This window comes from Patella vulgata, chromosome 4, assembly GCF_932274485.2.
Source record: "Patella vulgata chromosome 4, xgPatVulg1.2, whole genome shotgun sequence".
NCBI lineage: Eukaryota > Metazoa > Mollusca > Gastropoda > Patellidae > Patella > Patella vulgata.
In genome coordinates this window covers 54,236,287-54,256,284 of record NC_065882.2, presented here as the reverse complement: position 1 = coordinate 54,256,284, position 19,998 = coordinate 54,236,287, and the positions used below count along the sequence as shown (strand labels likewise).

At 35.2% G+C, this 19,998-nt stretch overlaps 1 protein-coding gene and 1 long non-coding RNA gene across 8 annotated transcripts in view; one reads left to right on the top strand and one right to left on the bottom strand.

Moving 5' to 3' along the window:
* LOC126818726 (zwei Ig domain protein zig-8) overlaps window positions 1–19,998 on the bottom strand; it is a 76,281-nt gene that overhangs the window by 27,531 nt on the left and 28,752 nt on the right. The window lies entirely within an intron of this gene.
* Window positions 16,345–19,998, top strand: part of LOC126818731 (uncharacterized) — a 192,131-nt gene continuing 188,477 nt past the window's right edge. For 2 of the 6 annotated variants that reach the window (XR_007679329.2, XR_008787815.1), the window contains exon 1: window positions 16,345–16,432. This is a non-coding gene — a long non-coding RNA (uncharacterized LOC126818731). Of the gene's footprint in view, window positions 16,444–19,998 lie in introns of all 6 variants that reach the window. The other 4 variants (XR_007679327.2, XR_007679331.2, XR_007679330.2 and 1 more) reach the window with 3 other exon arrangements.

Below are 19,998 nucleotides of genomic sequence, written 5' to 3'. Positions count from 1 at the left end.
GTGATACTTAATTACAAATAAACCTACGACCGGTTGCAAGTCCTTAGACAATAGTATAATAGTTGCTTCTAAGTTTTATAAACTACTGGCATCTTATCATTTGTCTAGATCCACATTTTATCAGTAATATAAATCAAATACGTCAGTTCAGTACATGAATGACCAATAAGACAGTTAACTGGATTTTAAAGTGAGCAAATTTTAACAGACAGTTTTACATGCAGCCTACTTTTATGTTCTTCAGATGGAATTGGGATGTAAAAGGACAACACAAGTTAAAACAAAAACTAATAAGAAATTGTAATATTAATCCCTGTATTGTCTAAAAGCCAGGCAAAGCATCAATTTCATTTGATCGGATGTTTTACTAAGATAGATTAGAACTAAAAGCATCTTGTAGGGTCGAGGAATGTCCGCATATTACGCTGCCTTTACTGAAAACCTTATGTCATCCTCGTGGTTAGCGTGAGAATTGAAATGAGGTTCCAGGTCCTAATTTTTCGCACCGTTAGCGTGAGAGTTGATACAGTTACTCTTGATATACCATGTCTTACAGAACTAACACAGTTATATGGGACCACAATCACTGGGTTATTATACACAAGTACGACGTTTCGATAAGTATACTGTTCAACATCAGTATGGGGATGAGGCAGTTACACGTCAGCTTAGTAAACTAGAAGGTAAATGTATTCAAGTGTGCAACAACTTAACAATTCTTCATAACTTAATTAAGTATGGCTTCACATTGTATATTCATATACACAGACCTTCCAGTTTACTAGATGTCTTTGTGTTTGATAACGATAAGAAAATACTTATCGAAACGTCGTGCTTGTGTATAATAAACCAGTGATTGTTGTCCCATATAACTGTGTTAGTTCTGCAATGTTTCCAATCGCTAAATTCCACTAAAGGATTATACCATGTCTTAGTCTTTAAAATTTGTCAGGAGGTTGGATTCTCAAGGTCACTTATCAGACATAGCTGTTTTCTAATCATGGTGATTAGAGTTACAACTGATATGTTAAAATTCAAACAAAATTGCTAAGAACGAAACAAATTGAATTTCCCAACTTGCAGAAGTCCTGTCTATTTAAATTTGCTATGTAATATGAAACTATTCGTCCGATACCGAATCTGAAATTTTTTGTTCCAGATCAGAACGTAATTCAGAATCCATGCCAAACATCTAATTCCTTCTTTGTACAGTAGCAAAGCCACCAGCTGCTAATTTAAACCTAGTAAAATAGAAGGATAAAACCTCCAAGTTGATGAGAACTCAACAGAACAAGATAACATATTATTTTTATTTGGTAAAATAATTATCAAAGCGTAATGTAGTTATTATGGCATTTGTTTCCCATTTGATTCACTGATTATTTGGCCGTGGCTTAAAAGATGTTTAAATTGTGGCCTCTAAATTGGAATTGGCAGATATTCTTTGAATGTTGAATTAAGATGTATATTAGAGCTGGCAATGTTCATAGATTTTCTATATGTGAATGTCACAATTGCTTACTGGTACTATTCATACGACAACATTGGTGAGTAGTAATTCAATAAGCGTTCATTTAAGAGAAGCTGGTTAAGTTTGCGAAGTCGGGCCACTAATACAAGTCAAACATTTGGAATCCAAACTAGATACTGTCTACCCTTATTCTGTTTACCTCTTTCTCCCGTCAAATCATCGCTGTATTATTTTTAGGATATTTCCCTCTCAGTTCAGTTCCTTACTTGATGTTTTTGCTAGCCTTCTCATTGTCTCAGACAGATAACCACAAATTAATACCAATTCTACAAACACTATACCTTTCATAAATATTCATTGCTTGAAATTAAGTCGACTGGTTTGGTTTTAGTGAATGATTATAATTAATACAATTATCCCCATTCAACTCATAACGGCGGCTGGTTGTCCATCTAGAAATCGTTGGAAGCCTTCTTTCACAATTTCATATCCTATCATCAGCTGCTATTCTTGAGCTATTTACGATAAAACGAAGTTGTTCGGGAATTAAAAAACCGTTAAAAACACTAAGAGATGTGATGAAAGATGGAAAAGATTGTTAATGGCTTGAATGCGATATAATTGAGAGTGTTAATTTTGTAATTTGTCTCACTAATAGCCTAATTTCTGTGGCGTGTTATCGAGAGAAAAGATGACCAACAGATAGCATGTTCTTATCAAATGACGTTTTTTTAAAATTCTCCATTGAATTACTATCTGTTGATGATGAAAATCTGGGAATTGGTGTTCTTTGAAGTTACGTTCTGTAAATGCTTTGAGGAACTAAATCGCGGCATAATAGAATACGTGTGGCTTATTCTAATGAACATTATTTTGTTTTATAGTAATTATACAAAGGATAGATGAAGTACTTTAGAGAAAATTGTTTTATAAAAACATCAGCAATGTGACTATATGTAAATTTTATTTTGGATAAATATAATATCCACGTGGGATTATCAACATTTATTTATGTGAATGTGGAGCTTCTATGAAAATACCGATTTAAAATTAAAACCGGATCTGTGTATATTTAGTTCAAATATGGTTCTATGGAATTATAGTGAGGACGATCCGCTCATAAGATAAGATAAGATAAACATAAGATTCGATTGTACCGAAACATTCATTAAGCACAGCATACAATATATGTAAGCCTGAACATAATATGAATATAACATCGGAAACTTTACTGTGTTAGAATCTGGTTCAGATACCCTCTGCATAAATGCAATGACTTCTTAACACTGAAGACTTGCATTTAGATAAACATTTGCTATTCAGTGATGGTTAAACGCACATCGCTGATTATCTGTTTAAGATTGGAAACAGTTTCCACATGTCGCAACCAATCATGGACTTCAATATTGACCTGTATTTTATGCCGTGGCACATAATGTTCCCATCTTGTATTTCACACCTCTTCCATACTCCCACCTCACCCTGATAAAAACTGCAAAAAACAAACAGCACTCCACCCCCACCCACCCCACATACACACACACTCGCATAAAAACACAATAGGTGTCTTTTGGTAGTGTAATTTTCAAAAAGATGTTACTTTGTACATTTATGTATGAAGGACATCATTGCTTAAGGCATTAGGGTAAGCTTTTAATAATCAGTCTTTACTGTATAAATCTCGACGGTATACTACTGTCTGTCATGTAATGTAAAAAATGTCTCCTGCTATATTGGAAATACTAATCGCGATTGTAATCTTTATAAATTGAAATGACTGTTCCATACTTAAAGAACTCACTTTGGCTTTGTACATGACTATCGTTACACACCGGACATATGAGCAAACGGGTTATGGCTTTTGTACTACGATTTTGCCAAAGAAAGATGAGCAGCCTTTTTTACAGAAGACAAAAAGGTAGTTTGAAGCCATGTTAGTTTCCATACTGCATTACATATTATGTTGGTCTACCAAAACCGGTATGGTTAAGTTTACCAACGGGTAGGATTTCCAGGTGATGTTGGATACAGTTTAGTTCGGAGCCGAGATGTTTAGTTAAATGTAATACATTGTACATGTATAACCGGTTCGACAGTGGAGCAAAGAAAAGTAGAAACAATGACAAAGTACAAAGTAATCTAGGGTGGCATTGAACATAAATCCATCTGGTACGTTAATAGTTAATTACCCCTGCGAAAAGGTCAGATAAAAATAGTGAGCACGGAACAGATTGTAATTCTAATAAACTATACATACAAAGTACAGATAAATAGAATAGTGTGACATCATAGATTTAAGACTGTGGGTGTATTCAATTACAAACTGACGCATCAGTGATGTAATACAAATAGGTAAAGCATATAATACCGATCTCTTCACCTTTTGTAACACATTATATTTGTCTGTCGGTAATAACTATTAACCAGTGAAATAATCCAAATTATATGCCAACATATTTTAAAACGTATCTTTATTAAATGCCAAATGGTGTATACATTCTGTTCTAGACTGTGATTGTCGTGTGGTAATCACGGGGGTATAAAGAAACATTGCGCAAAGATAACGGTAAATCTGTTTTTGTTTCGTTTGTATGCTTAACAATTAAACATATACAGTAAACAAATAACGCAGGTAATAAATCTCAAGGGGTCCATAAAACAAAAGACAAGATCGAGACAATAAGTGGAAGAGCTAAATGGACAGAATCAGACAAGAAGACATAATAGATTTTCTGGTGTTCAAATAAAAACTGAAGTACGCTTGTCCACATTGGTGTTCACCTAAAGGTACTGGTAGTCGAATCCAAAGAACGGTTTGCGGAAACGACGTCGCGTGTCCTTTGAAATAATAAAAAGTACTATGTTCTTTAAAATACTTAGTGATTGTGCTAAACTGGGTTTATAGTTGTTGGGCAGTTATCTATGTTTAACAGTAATACTTTACAGTTATACCTTATGAACTATGTTGTACTGCTTTTACAATGGTGCCTTATATATGACCATTGTTCTACTAACTTACGAACAACGTACAATAATAATGCAGGGTACACTATATTTTACTATAATAACTTAGAAAAGCACAGTAATAGCTTATGAACTGTGTTTTACAATAGTGTATTACGAACTATAGTCTGCTGTAGTGATTTAGGTTTTCAATTATGCGGGCGTCATAGTGTTCCGAAATTGACGAATATGGGATTTTGAATTTCGCGCGAGGATGGCCCCGAACTTGGTCAACAGCTAATCAACAGCCGAAGCAAGTGTGATGCGAAGATGTATACAGTAGTTTATACCCACAGGACACAAGAAGGTCACGCGATGGCTCTGCAGAGTAGCTCAGGACTGAACCGGAAGGATACTTTTGCGGGCGTCACAATGTCCCGAAATTGACAAAAGATGGATACACGATAAAGTAAATGTTCAAATTCGGCTCTGATCGTAAAAACATCAGGCCATTCGTGAGGGCATCTTACGCCGTCGTATGACCGCCTTTGGAGTTTCTTGGGCTCTGACAGCAACGGGATCGCTGGCAAAATCTTTGGCATGCCAAAAAATTGCCGAAAGACCTTGCGAGGATCATTTTCGTGTTGAATTCGTATGTCCCGTCATAAGGCTACCGTGAGGGCATCTTGTCAAAGTCTATCATCTTCGTCTTTCAGCAATTCGCGATAATTACTCCTAGAGTTATGGCCCTTGATCACATTGAGAACCTTGCGGGCGCTATAGATACTAAAGTGAATATCTGATTGAGTTTGAATCTATACACAGTGTTTAAGGTCATGAGACGAGGAATGCTATTGATTTTCAACAATTTGCTATAATAATTACTGCCAGAGTTATGGCCTTTGCTCACTCTGAAAAATCTTGTGGATGCTCTAGAGGCTAAAGTGAATATCCGATTGACTTTAAATCTATACAGTGTTTACGGTCATGAGACGAAGAATGCTATTGATTTTCAACAATTTGCGATAATAATTACAGACAAAGTTAGGGTCCTTGATCACTTAGAAAAATCTTGTGGATGCTCTAGAGACTAAAGTGGATATCCGATTGACTTTAAATTTATACAGGGTTGACGGTATTGAGACGAAGAAGGCTACTGATTTTCAATGATTTCCAATAACTACTGCCAGAGTTATGGACCTTGATCATTTGAGAAATCTTGTGGACGCACTAGAGCCTAAAGTTAATATACATTTATACACAGTGCTGAAGGTCATGAGACAAACAATCGAAACAAATTCTAATGATTTCTGATAATTACTTAGTGGGTTCTTACTGGTAATCAGATGTTAAGTGTGTTGTAAATGTTTTCATTACTGACAAAAGAAAAAAAGTTTAGTTTAGTATATCCCCATCACTAACTGCAAGAAACATAGGAGCCATCTTTGACTCACATTTTACAATGGAAAATCATGTTAATAATATTTGCAAGAATGGCTATTATAATCTGCGCAATATCAGCAGAATACGTAAATATTTATCTGTTGATGCTACTAGAACTTTAATTCAATCTCTTGTGATTTCACGTCTTGATTGTTTGAACTCCTTGTTAACTGGTCTACCGGATAAGCTACTTTCAAAACTACAAAAACTGCAAAATTCCGCAGCACGTCTGGTTACTGGTGTGGGTTATCATGAGCACATAACTCCAATTCTTTACACCCTTCACTGGCTTCATGTATCATTCAGAATTGATTTTAAAATATTGTTAATTACATACAAATGTCTCAATGGTTTCGCACCCCCATACTTATCTGAATTGATACAAATCCGCACTTCAGTGAGAAACACAAGATCCTCTAGTGACGATTTACTGTTAGTACAACCTCGAGCCAGACTAGCATCCTATGGCGAGAGGGCCTTTTCATTTTATGCACCGTTAATTTGGAATAAATTACCTTATCTTATTCGGAAATCACCTTCCATCATTACATTCAAATCGCACTTGAAAACTCATTTATTCAAACAGGCTTTTTACTGATTTTACACATTTGACTGTTTTATGGGTAGTTTTAAAAAAATTATGTCATTTTTACATTGTCTCTCTCTTCTTACTTTTTTATTTTTAAGAACTGTTTTTTAGGAACTTCTTTTTTTATTATAAATTGAATTTTTAGGAACTTTTTTTTATTATAAATTGTATTTTACTTTGTTAATGTTAAGCGCAACTGAACACTTTGGTGAAAGATGCGCTATATAAATGTATTTTTACATTGTCTCTCTCTTCTTACTTTTTTATTTTTAAGAACTGTCTTTTAGGAACTTCTTTTTTATTATAAATTGAATTTTTAGGAACTTTTTTTTATTATAAATTGTATTTTACTTTGTTATTGTTAAGCGCATCTGAACACTTTGGTGAAAGATGCGCTATATAAATGTATTAAATAATAAAATAATAATAATTAATACATGAACAATTGGTGTAACCTAATTGGGTATAATGTAAAACGATTCTAAACTTGTTATATACATGCAATATAATCTCCAAATGATAAAAATAAATACTTAAAACACGATTTTAAATTAGAATTTTGTCTTTGGGATTCAAGAATTACTCGACATCCACGATTTATTTGAAGACAAACACACCTTCGTGAGAAGCAACCATTCTCTATTTCTAGCCGAGAAGAAAAAATCTACAAGAGGTTTGTATTTTGACAACAAGCTAGACAAGTGCATGCTTTAATCCAATCTAAGTCACTGTTGATTAAATATTCTCCAGTCACGGAACAAAATACATTATAATCGTTTTCTAAACTAAAGTCGTCTTTTATATCTTATTGTGGTTATTTTGAATCCATGCTTCAATAAAACACAGCAATCCACAGTTAGACTTAAAGATTTGGTGTCTTATTTTATTTATTTTTTTGCGCCGCGGTGGCTCAGTGAGTAAGACGCTGGCTCGCTAACCTGAGGGTTAGATCCTGGTATGGTTTCCCCTTGTCGGTGGTGCAGCGAGGAGGACTTGGCAAGGAACATTGTCTTGTCGTTCGGGTAGGTAAAAAACGTACACATTCGAAATAAGAGTAGGCCGTAATCCCGCTGTCCGGGCAAAATTTCTTCATAGCACACAGCATGGCTATGCCAAGATGATGCAGAAAAGTAGTCGTTAAACCCCATTTAATTTTGTCTTATTTTTTGGTGACCAATTAAAATGAAGACATCAATCAAACGCTCCCTCTCTCAGAATATCAAAGGTTAAAATCATGACAATTACCTAATTTTTATATCGCCCACATTTACTTTTCAGTAATGTTAATATATAAAATTGAGTAAATGTAAATTACTTTTAGACTATAAAATTCGACTGCCATTTTATGAAATAAATGCCTGAAGCATGGCACAAATTTACAAATTGATTGTTTCAATTCAAAATACATTGCATCACTTCCTACAAGAACATTATTCGAAAATAACCGCCGATAATTATTTTAATGGCCATCGGTAGCCGACATGGAAGACAATTGCACTGGATATCCCGATGGTGACGAATTCATGATATAAGACTGCAAGAACGTCTGATAAAAGGAAATCAACAAGACAATTTATTGCCTATGCCGTGTTAAATGGAGGGGGTGGCGGGGCTTGGTTGGGGTCACAAATGTAGACTGAAATGTTATTTACTTGTAGTAAGTATCGTGGTTAATAGATACTACATTACAACTCTACCACATCAGCTAATATATTGTGCGTGTAATTAAACTGTGAACTCTCGTTAATGTGAATTAGTGTTTCGCTAATTAATGTGAATAATTAGTGCTTCGTTAATTTGAATTAGTGCTTCTATTTTCCCAAGTATTTGCATTATACGATTACTGTGGATATACGATATAAGCATCGCCACGGTTTCTGAATAACATGGGCATAACATGAATGTTGAGACATCTTAAATAATGGGCTATGTAATAAACTGCTAAAATATGTATATGTGGCAGTTATTTTTCACAATGAAAATGTTACTGGTTGTCTTGAATGACCAATATTATATGTCTTTTCTGGTTTTTCTAATAATATTATATGACCGTTCACAAATTTAAAATTACAAATTGAATTTCCGTTTCATTCAGATACCCAACAAGGTAAATTAGATTAACGGTATTGAATGATAGCTTATATACTGAATAGAGGTTTAAGTAAAACAGTAGAATGGTACTGATATGTGGCTGTTTTTTTTCCGAGAATTGATCTATTTTGCATTTTTAACATGTTCTATTCCGAAAATACATTTTTAAATGTTATCCCTTTTTCGAAAGGCACACAAATAAAATGGTTAGTTGCACAAATGAACCACATCCGAATGACGATGTACAATACGAGTTAGATCATTTATAGTAAACAGAATAAATGCAACATACTAGGATGTTCAGTTACTAATATTCTATTGAATTTGCTAGGTTTGGCCACGAAACTAATTAATCAAATTGGGTTTTAATGGTAATATTCTATACCTCTAGTTCCAACACTGGACTATCCCTCGCAGCATCAATATACCACTTTTTCACTGGAATAATTCTCAATCCATTAAAAATCCGATTAAGCGAACTGAACTGAATTCGTTATGATATCCTTTGAGTCCACCTGACTGGAATACTATAAGTATCGTTGTTTATAATGTAATTGCAAATATTGCCATTAATTGTCTTAATGTAGAAATTTTGATCAAGTGCTTCCACTCTACAAATATCATTTATGTATAATGGGATGAATGTGTCATATCAATAAAAGTAAATGGACATTTTATTAACTATGAAAAGATAAGCACTTCCACATAACACTTCCCACCCATCGTAATGTAGATACTTTGACTATAAACAGTAAATCTTTTTAAGTAGGAGGTCGGCACTTTTCCATATAAATAGATTGGGTTATTTCCGTACTGTACCAAACGATATTGCAATTTGAAATTCTCATATCCTCTCCAAAACTGTATTCTGACAATTTTATCATTTATTTTTGTAAAGTCCGCCCGTTCGTGGGGCTTAACGTCCACATGGCCAGATGCTGATATCGCAGACACGTGTTTCCTATGACACCGACTTGTAAGAAGAGCAAGTCGTATATGAGAAGCTAGGCTAACACAGTTTGAAGATAGTGGAGCGATTGTGAAAGTTTTACCACCTCCATTTCTTTAAGGCGATAATTTCATATTTTCTAAGAAAGTCAAAACATAATTATTTCTATGTCTTTTGCTCAATAGGTTATCAACTCACTATTATACGACCATGGGCATTATTTCCCACCCTTAAAAATCATTGACACAGTAAATAATAACACAATTACCTCCCTTGTTTTCCTATTGCCTCCATGCATTAGCTACCTTCAAACGTTGGAATTTGAAGTTGAAAATGATATTTTTGCCAATTTCTCAGCTGGCAATAGTGACTTATAGGATTAATAGGATTATTCTTTAACAAGGTAGGACAGTTTATGGATACCATCTATTTTAAGGCTTTATTTTAATAAATTTTAAAAATATAACTTAAAAATATGAAATTGCAGCTTTAATTAAATGCACAATCGTGCCTTTAGGGATACAGAGTGCATTTGATGCTTTTAGAAACCATTTAATGTTCTAATATTAACAATACAACTTTATGATACCAAATAAACGACACGATTGAACTATGGTAAAGACAATTACGTCGTAATGGAAGCTATGGACTAAACCCTGTCATCGCATAATTAGTTTCCAGCAAATGCAAAAAAATAACTTGGCTGTTACCTTAACATTTATGTTGACGTTTTGAAGAACTGAATCCGAGGCTTGATGGAAAGATGACTGCATGCCGAACACATCAGAGCCGTGTTTCATCTAATACCAGCACGCATCAACGATTTTTATTATACAAACTCGACAAGTTAGGATTGTTTTTCAGCTTTTTAACAAAATTAAGTTTGACAACTCCGTGTAATATTTTGATCGATATAAGAGTAAACATGGACCCTGTAAAATATAATTATGTTCCGATAAAATGTGGGTACTTTCGACATGATTTATCGATGTTCTGTTTCAAACGGTGAATATCTCTCTGTTTTTTTCTGATCTTTAATCTGTTCAGTTGGGGATAATATGATATGTCAGATTATAACGTTTTTAATCACAAACTCATCAATTTATTGGGATTAAACGTCGCAAATATGCAAATAGTCAGGAAATGAAAATATGCAGTGTGCTATTCTTTATGATATGCGATTATAATCTCAAAAACGTCCTCTGAAAATAGCTTAAATTATTCGTTATGATGAAGATCAAAACGTAGTTCCGGTTACTTATATTCTAATAATTAAAAAGGGTGGATTTCAACAAACCTATGATATAATAAATTTTATACATTTTAATTGAAGTAACGATACATCGTGATATCATATATTCCAATAAAAGTGAATATTAATATTTCGCCTTAAAGCTGCATTATGCAATAATGAAATCTGCCTATTGTATTATTTTTTTCCTGGTTCAAATCTTACATGAGCCCAAACTTAACTCTCTGGGCCATCGGTTGGCTGAGATATTGATTGGATTAGAACAATAGTTTAAAAAATGGAAAATCGAAACTTAGCAATGGCACAGTAATAATACATGTACCTGACCATCGAGACTATGTACGCCATTTCTTGTCAAAACTCCAAACACTCATTACTTCGCCCAGAATAAAGGAATTTGACTGAAATTTACAATATATTAATTTGTCTTTATCTAAATCTTACATAGTGCATATTTAAAGTGTTGGTTAACTACTTCAAAGCACACTAGTGGTAATTCCTTAAGCCCATTCTAGTTTAATATCACCCGGGATTCGAAATCCCGATTAATACTTAGATTATACTATTGATCACGTACCCACTACTAAAAAGTCTTCCATGTGTAACTTATGGAAACGTTTTAACAACTTAGTATTCATTATTTAGATCTGTAAGTATTTTGGCGTTTAAGTAAAATAAAAAAAAAACAAGGGATAGCACTTAAAATATTAAGTCATCATATCCAAATCAATGATATAAACACGTATAAGCCGCCATATTAGTTAGTTAAGTTCCCATAAAATGTCGATGAGGTCGACTACTTTTAATTTGAAAATATCAGTGTTATACTTAATTGAACACCAGCTCTCTCTTCTAGTTTAGATGTTGGTATTAAAACTTCATCTAGCATACAACACCTCACATATTTTTATAGTTCCTAAGAAATGGTCAACAATCTGTAATCGATAAACTTAGAATATTGTCTTTTTTGGACATACGTCATAGAGGCAATTTCGCTTGCACCAAGAAAATACATATCTTTAGTTACGTATACAAATCATGCACTCTCCTTACATTATTTCACTGGCTTTGTTTTAAAAAAAAATTAAGGATAATAAAAGGCCAATTAAGATGCCTTTTGATAAGAAACTCACAGATTCAGGAAGAATAAACATTGCTTATATACATGTGTGTGATCATATATTGCTTATATATGTTAAGAAGAATTAATATGCCGTGTATAAACAGAGTGATGAAATTTCCTCTTGGATAAAGGCATATTTTTCTCTCTTCTATTCAAGAACAGTCTTGTTTTGGTATTTGTTGTTTATTTCTTGCAATGTCCATGTAGTTTGTTGTGTTGGCAGGTTTGGTTTGTCGGTTTTGTTTTGCGTGTAGTGCCCCCCCCCCCCCTCCCCCCCTGCACTTACTATTAAACCTTCCCATAACATAAAATATTCAATCAAATTTTATAACTTCTTGAGGAACCTACAATTAGTGTCGGATTAGATCAGTTTGTGTCAGCAAATCAGACCATGCATGCCTAATGAAAGTCAAACAATTATGACAGAATCTTTATGATATAGAAAAGTAGACAAAACAAGCGCTGTATCATTCCATCAATGACTCATCAAAAGCCTGTCATGTCTATTGTGTTGCGCTAACGGTTGATTTCTACGAGTATATCAATGTGTTCCAATTAATAGTGAACACTTAAGTAAAAATATTATTCTATGTATTAACCGAAAACCAGTATCAAATGGGTGGGAAAGTAACATTTCAGGATGTCAAATAACTGACCGTAGTCGTAGAATCTTTATAGTAAGGATAATAGTCAATGTAATATTGTACCAGAGATGGGTTTGGTGTGTTTGGTCATACCCGGACATTTCACTTCGGGAGCAAACAAATAGTCTGAGAGGTTATTAAGAAGCAAATATTGACTTTAGAGGGTAACTTTGCAATGTCCGTCTAGCTAGCCGTCCTTCCAGTTTATTTCTTCGTCCAATATATCACTATCACACATAGCTTGCCACCAGTCGTTAAGTCGCTGGTTCAAACAACAGATTAGACAAAGATCGTAAATCTAGTTTAACGCTACATTTAATCACGAAACCTACCAAAACTGATTTCAGAGAACTGATAAGAAGAGTATTGTGTCATAAAGGCACGTATTTGGATTTTTGTATTTTATTTACTGTTAAAGATCCACCAGCAACTGTATATAAAATATCTTTGGTCGTCTTTATTAAATTAACTTTCATCTATTACAAAATCACTGAAATCTCATATATTCCAAAGAAACATTTTTTGTTGCTTTTCACGTTATAACAATGGAAATCAAATTAGAAAGGATATGCACACAATGCATATAATATGACGTAGAAACCGGGTCAGCAGTTTGTGGCGTTAGTGGACAAAACATGTTAATTTAACAATAACCTTTTCAAATAATAAGTAAAAATAAATGATCAAGATGATGTGTTTCATGATGTCACGTATGCAGGGGAATAACATCAGTTTTCTCCGACATCTATACATATTGATTTTTGTCTTATTATTACTAAAAAGTGAATATGGCACTTAAAGCAATCCTGGAATATCTAATATCCTGTATCCCATAACTGTTCTTATACTACAAAGCGATTAGGTCTTCCCAATAGAATCATTGTCATTCAAGGCTCGACAACCTTCACAAAATGTCAAGATGCGGTTTGACAAATAAGATGAACACTGATCTTTTGGTTAGCATCAACTTGTAAAGATTAATAACTTAAAACAGATTACCTCTCTTGAAATAATGACCGCCGTCACTCGAGGTTAAAATCATGTTTGACAATGACCGACAACTTATTGCAAAACAAATTAGTTGTTCCCCACTGTCTTCCCAGTTAGAAAATTGATATACCTAACTCGCTAAAAACCAATTCAAAAATAAATCATTGATGAACCCCCATGCTTGGCGGTTATCACAATCCCACTATACTGTTCAAGTTAGGAGCCAAACAGCCGACAGTCCCTGGGGATAACCAGTCAAATATTGAACAGACGATCCAAAGGTTAGCCGTCATTTAATCAACCAATTTAGTACAGAGTGATCTTAGAAGTCGGTCATCGGTGAATAAATATCATGAATGAATATTCCTTTTTTTATAGTACGGCAGTCGACTCTTCGTAAGTTCTTTGAATAAGGATGTCGAATAGGTTGAGTGTTGATGCCCTTCTGTATACATACGATTAGGTTCAACGTTCTTTGGAATGACCAACGATAAAGAACGTTTCTAGTTCAACGCTTCTAAATTTGCATGTTTCTTTTGTGGGGGCACATAAATGATAGACCTTAAGTGTACAATTTTTCCAAGACGTGGGCATTACACTTAGATTCGACATTCTTGGCAGTCTGCACCGAGATTTTGATCACATAACTTGTTAGCTTGAATATATTTCAAGACTCGATGGCACACACAATATAATTGCTTCTATAAACGTCTCTAGAGACTACATATTTCTCGGAAATAACACTTTAAAGATGTGTTAGTATTTTTCACACTATGCATACTTGATATGTAAGTAAATTTTCGTTCATAGTTTTAGATAACCGCCTCTCCAAATTAAAGGTTAATTCGAAGTTCAAGCATTTTAAATCCCTTTATGTATGTTTCACATATCACATGATTAATTATTGTCATTACGTATGTTTAACATGTCACATGGTTAATTATGGTCATTATAAATTATTGCCATTACTAATCATTGCCAATATTTAAGATGAACAACATTTCTTCGATGTGCATCTTCGAAATAAATTCATGAAATAGTGTTTCGTGTGATAGAAAATGGATGTATATATATGTTGCGAACATTTTCAGATTACAGCAACTCACGATTAGACTAATCTCCAGTCTTTAAGAAATATTAGTTGATCGGAATGTGTCTTTCTTGGTCGTTTTTTTCCTGTGGCAAATTCTATTCGAAAACGTATAACGAAACGAGAAGAAAATGAAACGAAGTAGTATTTTATGAAATGAAATGGGGTCTAACGACCTATTGCCCCACCCGGACTAATGAAGAAGGCCATACGCCTTGCCGTAGTGTATGAGGGAAATTGTGCCCGGACGGCGGTGTTACATCTCACTCTTTTGACTTATTTCGCATTCCAGCTATCCAGGGTTCTTTGACGTTCACGCCAATGTGTCCACGGGACCGACTTTCTTTGTCACATCCTAGCTACTAGATTGTGTTTGCATCTATAATCTTTACAAAATAGAGAATTGCAATTTTTTCTTTTAAATATCGGTCGATACTACAAATAATCCTTGATTTATTAATTAAATTGTGACTAGAGACGTTGCCTATGTAATTCACACCCCAGTGCATAAACCGAGCAGAATATATAACTTATCTGTCTTAGGGGAATCACCTAATTAGGCCTATCATGTAAATGTGAAAATACTGACAATTCAATAGCAATAGCTCATTAATCACGCAAAAAGAAACATCTTCAAAATCAACTGTTATATAGATTACTGCCTCTTAAATATAAAATCTAACTCAAATTTTATCTCCGGTGGTAAAACAGACAACGCAACTGAATTTCGCAAACGAGAAAGGGTATCAGGCGTTCCAGAAAGATGAAATATAATATCCGATATCGGGCACGACACCCGTCACAATCTATAGATAACCAACCGGATCTCAGAACCTTTGCCTACATATAACATAGGGCTCATTTCCCCCAGCAGTTACCAGCCCATTGGTTTAAATACAAAATACGGTTAAATGTGCGAACCATTGAAATGGGTATCTTATGTCCTACAAGGAGTAGGCATACCGTACCTGTAACATAAACAAAATTAATTTTGCCATTTTAAGCTTTCCATATGACATCTTAAGTAAGTATAGTACAATATGGCGCGGTGGTCTAATCCATTCGATATCTCGGTCATCCCATGGTCTAGATAGTCAAGTATGGGCTTGTTATTTGAATAAATGCCTAAACAATGATTTATATCACGTTATCACGTTTGAAACCAGAGAAAAGACCTGCAATGAGCAGATTTAGCTCTTCCATAATGCATCTTTATCAAACTCACATTCATTAACGACGTCCTTCCCATGCCCGATTATCGTTGCGAAGTCGAACCCTCCCCTGCTCGCGCAGATTATTTATGTCCGGCATTCATCGATATAACGTTGAACAAACAAACGTGCTTTGCATTGGCGGCGTTCTGGCTGCACTCCATTCCAATCCTATAAATGGGCAAATAATGACCCAGAACTTCTGATTTCATAAAAGTCCTGGAACTCATGTCAAACTTGACATTGTCTCCACCGTTGATTCCTTAGCTGCACAAATTACTGAACACGCACTGTACGAAACTACATAATTTACTTTTACATAAGTTAGATGGGGCTATAATATTTCAATTATTAGAAATCGAACAATTTTAATTGACAATCGGAAATATTTTATTTCGTCTCGTTATGTGCAAATAAGTAGCATAAAGTGGTTCTGTAGTGAAGAATTTTCAAGGGACATCGGAGGCGACACACATTAAAAAACTTATTTGGTCGTTAGGAACCAATTTCAGACAGGTAACTCGTGACTACAGCACGTGACTGACTCTTCCATAAAGAACTCTCGGGTAAAGAAATTGAAAGGCTACCACTGAAAGAGGGCACCGTTAGGACCAGAAAACAAAACTTTGAGTTAAGGTAATATAAAGGTGCGTTCAATAACTATATATTTATGTCAACACCTTTTATAGTAACTAATTTATATAAAAAGACATTAGTTGGAGAGACCAGTTTAGGGAACCTATATACTACATGTAGTTGGTGATCCGATATATAGGAAATTATTAGTTGTTAGATTGTTGCTGTTAATTATTTGCTCCTAAAATAGTGTTGAAAATCCATTCCAAGAATCTGTATTCAATTCTGATACTTAGAGAACACATGTCGACGGGCTACATTACCTGAAAGTCGTAAAGTGTTACAAGTACTTTAAGCGAAGTTATGGGTGTTGGAAAATGTAGCTTAAATTGTTTATTATCGTACCAATGGTACTGGACAAATAAAACTTTTTAGGAATCTAGTGGGTGCTTTAATCTGTTTAAATTTCTATCATCTGATGGCTTTAGAGAGTTGATTAAGGGATTGTCATCAGGGGCGGATTGGGGCCGGGAACCAGCCCGGGCCGCCTTTTCGGAGCGGCCCCTTTTACTGACCACGAAGCCCGGACGGGGGGGCCGGGGTCTCTCCCCCGGGAAAATTTTGAAAAATGAACCCTAAATATGCGATTTGGTGGCATATGTGATTATAATCTCCTTCAAATAATACATCTCATAAATCGATTAATTTAGGCCAAAACCCCGACCTTCAAGAAATTTACAACCATCAACCTGTGAAATTATCATATCGTCATATTATTAATTAACGTATTATCATTGTATCGTCAAGAGTCAAGAGAATTTAACTGGTTAAAAAATGGGATTAGTTGAGAAAATTTTGACCATTTGATTAACCAGTTAGGAATATTGAATAAGTAGGAATATTTTCATTGAAAAATGTCCCATTTTTGTTGCGGAGAGCGCTAGTTGATTCCTCCGGCCCACGCCCAACACACCTGGCCCAGAAAGTCTATCATACCAGCCCATTCCAGGCTCCAGTGATGGTGTGGCGGCCCGTTAAAGCCACTGGCCACATACAACATGATCATCATCCAGTGGCGGCGCCAGGGTGGGGGCAAGGGGGGGCATTTGCCCCCCCCATTAATCTGGTCTGCCCTCTGTTTGCCCCCCCAATAATTTTAGAAAATAAAAAAAAGTATTTGCGATATGTTTCGGTAATCAATACCTTCTACGGTGAATAAATCCCACATCCCCACTCAGTCATAAACTTGCATGTTGTAGAGCATTTCTGACAGTCTATTTTTCAAAATTTTCTTGGCGAGGTCCCCAATGGACTTGCTACTTTGGCGCTCACAAAGGGAATTCGTTGAGGTTCGCAAGTCCATTTGTTTGACATTTTGTTCTCTAGTCGGATAAACTAGTGATCAGGCGACGAACGGTATCTGGGCAGATCTTTTTATCTCGACGATCGGTGCCTGACATAATACTGTAAGACAGCATTTCCGGCAGTCTATTTTTCTAAATTTTCTGGGGGAGGACTCCCTACTTTGACGCTCATGAGTGGGCTTCGTCATGATTCGCAAGTCCGTTCATTTGACACTTTACCTCATCGATCAGTGCCTGAAATACTGCCAGGCTGCATTTCCAGCAACCTTTTTTTCAAAATCTTCTGGGGGAGGCCCCCTACCCCTAGTTGAAGCTCGTGCCTTTGCCCCCTTAACCTTGGATTTTGCCCCAGCTTTGCCCCTCCAATCACCGAGGGCTGGCGCCGCCACTGATATCATTGCTCCATGGCCGGTCCAATACCCCGACCCCCATATAATGTTCAACACACATATGCGTTGAAGTTCCGATAGGGTTAAAAAAAAGTTCCCCACTCGATTTCTTTTTTATCGGAGACTTGGCAATTTATCTAATACCAAAATAGAAAAAATTAAATTTTTCTTCGAGCCCTTTCTATAAAAACAGTAAATATTCATTTTTTCAATGTGACTTATCGAATCAATCCAGTATTTCAGATATAACAATCCGTCAGTTTATGTATGCCTTGAACAATATGTTACAACACATTTTAACAGTTTTTTTAGCGTATTCCGGATGTCTCATGTCGCGCTTATACCCCCCACTTTCCCACGATTTGCTGAAATCAGAGTGAACAGACTCCGATGCCTGCTCACTCCAAAATCCGAGCCCGCGATTGAAGGATTGCCTCTCCGTAGCTGGTAATCGACTCTGGTTCTGATCATACAACTCCTTCTGTGTTTCCAGAAACGCATATGTGAACAGAAAAGGTTTTTTTAGACGAATTGGACAAAATTATTTTTTTCATTTATTGTCCAACCGGCCCTGATTGTCATGTTAATAAATGTCGAAATATTTGTTTATATTATATTTGAAGCCAAAATGAAGACATACAATAGGCAGATGTAACTCTTACGTAATGCATCTTTAATAGCCACCTTTATATCCCATGTCTGCACCATAAAATTCTACTTTTGAACATTCCCATTCGGCTGAATTCAATTTTTTGTGTTTAATAGAATTGATCTAAGATTGAGAAAACATCATTTTCATATGGTATCATCATGATCTGATGATGTTACATGTACATCCAGAATTAAAATATATTTCTCAAACAAGATTTACAATCAAGCTTCAAAGAAGCTTGTTTTATATTTACGATCTTTGCTCGACCTGTTAGGACAGCAATAATATGCAATTGTTGTACCGGAGTTGCCAGTATAGTATATAAAATATTAAAACACTTCAGAAGTTACCTTGTATGTATATTATATAGGGGCTTACAAATAAACTGCCAAAAGTACTTTTTATGTAGGGTCTAGTCATTGAACACTAATTTCTATTTTAGGTATCAATACTTATTATGCTTAGATATTGTTTAGTCTTTATTAGTCTGTATAGTTGTGATGTCAAGATTTGATACATGTAGCGGCAGGTCATATATATTTAAGTATATGTTTAAAACTTTTTTTGTTTGTCAACTATGATTTTTAGTTTGGGATCAGAGAATGCCATACTATCTTGGGGAGGGGTGGGTGGGTGGATAGCCAAATGGTTAGCGCATGCGCGTTGTATCATAGGTCTGCCATTGAGTCAAGTGGCGTGGTTTCGATTCCCCGGTTGTACGTGACAAGGAGTAGGGTCGTCTGTCCCACCTTGTTAGTTTTCTCTGTGTCCTCTGAATTTCCTCGAGTCTGTCGAGTGGATGATAAACCCTCTCTCTCTCTCATACTATCTTCTTTTCAGATCTGATTCAGATGTCTTTTCAAAAGTCATTCAGATTATCAGAATGAATAATGAATAGTTCTTTCACTATGATGAGCACCTCAAACCTACATGTACTTCAAAGCTAACAGTTTACACATGAGCATACTGTATTTGATAAGATATAAACATATTAAGGTGGTTTTATAGCTGGCCCCCCCCCCCACACCACCACCACCACCACCACCACCCTTTAGTGCTACATTAGTTAATTGGGCCCAGAGAATTAGCTGATTATCCACTGAACATCAGACATGCCAAATATCATCCCATGTTTTAACAGTAAACAAACATCAGATTTGAAATTATGACAATACTTGAAATACTGTATTCGTTTTATCTCCCAGAGAAAGAAATGATAGT